We start from the raw sequence: 2,493 nt of genomic DNA on the forward strand, positions 1-2,493 counted from the left end.
CGGTTGTTGGTGAATCAGCTCGGTTGTTGGTGAATCAGCTCGGTTGTTGGTGAATCAGCTCGGTTGTTGGTGAATCAGTTCCGTTGGTGGTGAATCAGTTCTGTTGTTGGTGAATCAGTTCTGTTGTTGGTGAATCAGTTCTGTTGTTGGTGAATCAGTTCTGTTGTTGGTGAATCAGTTCTGTTGTTGGTGAATCAGTTCCGTTGTTGGTGAATCAGTTCTGGTTGTCGTTGCTGTTGTCAGTTTGGTTGTTTCTCTTATTGCTGTTGAAGTTGCTCTGGAAGAGTTGCTGACTCATGTCTGGTTGTAGAAAAGTTGTCCTGAACATGGAGCTTGAGTCCTGCTGAGGATCATGTTTAAGTCTGTGGGTGGTCCAGTTTTGGTCTGTAGTCTGGATTAAGATGAAGGTGGTGGTAATCCTGAGGCTGGTGGACAGATGAGCTGCAGACAAACAGACGTACAGATTTACTGACGCAGGATTAGATTCAGGACACAGTACTCCTGACAAACTGGACCTGCTTCCCTGGACCAGTTTGAGTTCTTAAACACAACCAGAGGTTCTGTCTTTAGTTTCTATCTATAATTAGGACACTTTACCTCGCTCCGTGGCTCATTTAGRAACTCGTACGGTTCCTGTTTTGACTCTTAAATGAAGCGTCAACACTTTCAGTCTGAAATCACTCTGGACCCGTCAGAACCACCAGGCCCGCGGAAACAGACGGACGTCCTGATGAACTCTTTGTGTCGGAGAGTTTTATTGTTTCAGTTCCGTTAATCCTCCGCTGAGTCTTAATTACTCTCTGATAATTAGAAAATCCTGATAATCTGCTGCTTGAATCGCAGCGGTTCAGCTGAGTGTCAGAGACACACACACACACACACACACACACACACACACACACACACACATAGCAGTTAACGGTCTTCTCTGAATAACGTTGAAGCAGATAATTCTCTGTTTCAACATTAATTAGCTGCAGCTGAAAAATGCTGCGGGAGTCTGAATCAGCTCCTCTGGAAGTTATAAAGCTAATAATCACACACACACACACACACACACACACACACACACACACACACACACACACACACACACACACACACACAGCTCGTCTGGATCAGATAACCTGACTGTCTGCAGGTTCAGAGGAACAATCTGAAGTTATTCTTGTTTTTAGGAGTAAAACCTGTTAACTGGTTTTAACTGGTTTTAACTGGTTTTAACTGGTTTCCTGATGAAAGCAGAAACTGGACAGAAATATTTTGCTCTCAGATGGTTTCTCCTCTGAACAGGAAGAGAAAATAAAACAGTCTGATCCTTGATGTTCTAATTTAAAGGTGACCTCCATCAGACTCCAACAGTTCCACGGCTGTGACGTCACACTCAGCACGCTGTGTTTACTACATGCTAGCATGTTAGCGTGTGTTAGCTGAAGCTGTTCAGTGACTGATTAAATTATTATCAGCTCAGATTGTTCAGTCCTGTGTTTCCATTGATCTTCCTGTCTACTCATGATCAGAACATCACTTCTGAAACRACTGAAAGTAGAAACAAACTGAAGTCTGAAACTATCATGCTGGTTCCACTGTTAGCATCAGATGATGGTGTACAACTGTTAGCATCAGATGATGGTGTACAACTGTTAGCATCAGATGATGGTGTACAACTGTTAGCATCAGATGCTAATGTTGGTGTACCACTGTTAGCATCAGATGCTAAAATCTGTTTCTGGTGTACAGTACCACTGTTAGCATCAGATGCTGATGTTGGTTTTTCTGGTGTAGCGCTGTTAGCATCAAATGCTAATGCAGGTGTACCACTGTTAGTGTCAGATGCTAATATCTGTTTCTGGTGTAGCACTGTTAGCATCAAATGCTAATGTAGATGTAGCACTGTTAGCATCAGATGCTAATGTTGGACTTGACAAAACACCTCATTTCATTGTACTTGTTACGATGACAATAAAAATCTATTCTGTTCTGCTTCCATCCAGTCTGCATGAAGCTGCATCAACGAAAATCTTTGATTCTTTAAACTGAGTCGTTTATAAAAAGATCAAACTAAATGTTTGATTTAAACTTTGAACTAAACGTCTGAAACTCTGATTCATCAGATAAACCAAAATTAAAACAAATAAAAACCTGTTCTTTATGATTCATTTAATTTTCAACTGAAATATTAAATTAATTTAAATAAAAAATATCAATGGATGTTTTGTGTGTCAGCTGCTGTTGCCACGGTAACCCTGAGGAAACAGAAGATTGATGGATGCACACACACACACACACACACACACACACACACACACACACACACACACACACACACACACAAAGCTGAGTTTCAGTCCAACTCTGAAAGTTACATCAGAATCCTGAACAGAACCGACTGAGGTCCAGTTCTGCTGTTTTTTCTTTAAAGCTGAAACTCTGTGGTTCTGTCTGAGGTTCTGTGGTTCTGTCTGAGGTTCTGTGGTTCTGTCTGAGGTTCTG

The 2,493-nt window shown here is 41.5% G+C and overlaps 1 protein-coding gene across 1 annotated transcript in view; it reads right to left on the minus strand.

Moving 5' to 3' along the window:
* Positions 1-6: 6 nt before the first annotated feature.
* The window catches only part of mbd2 (methyl-CpG binding domain protein 2), a gene marked incomplete in the record, with an annotated part of 12,465 nt that continues 9,978 nt past the window's right edge, over positions 7-2,493 (minus strand). Inside the window, 1 exon segment of the mRNA XM_014033978.1 lies at positions 7-441.

This window comes from Austrofundulus limnaeus, unplaced genomic scaffold (genome assembly GCF_001266775.1).
Source record: "Austrofundulus limnaeus strain Quisiro unplaced genomic scaffold, Austrofundulus_limnaeus-1.0 Scaffold1920, whole genome shotgun sequence".
NCBI classification, from domain to species: domain Eukaryota; kingdom Metazoa; phylum Chordata; class Actinopteri; order Cyprinodontiformes; family Rivulidae; genus Austrofundulus; species Austrofundulus limnaeus.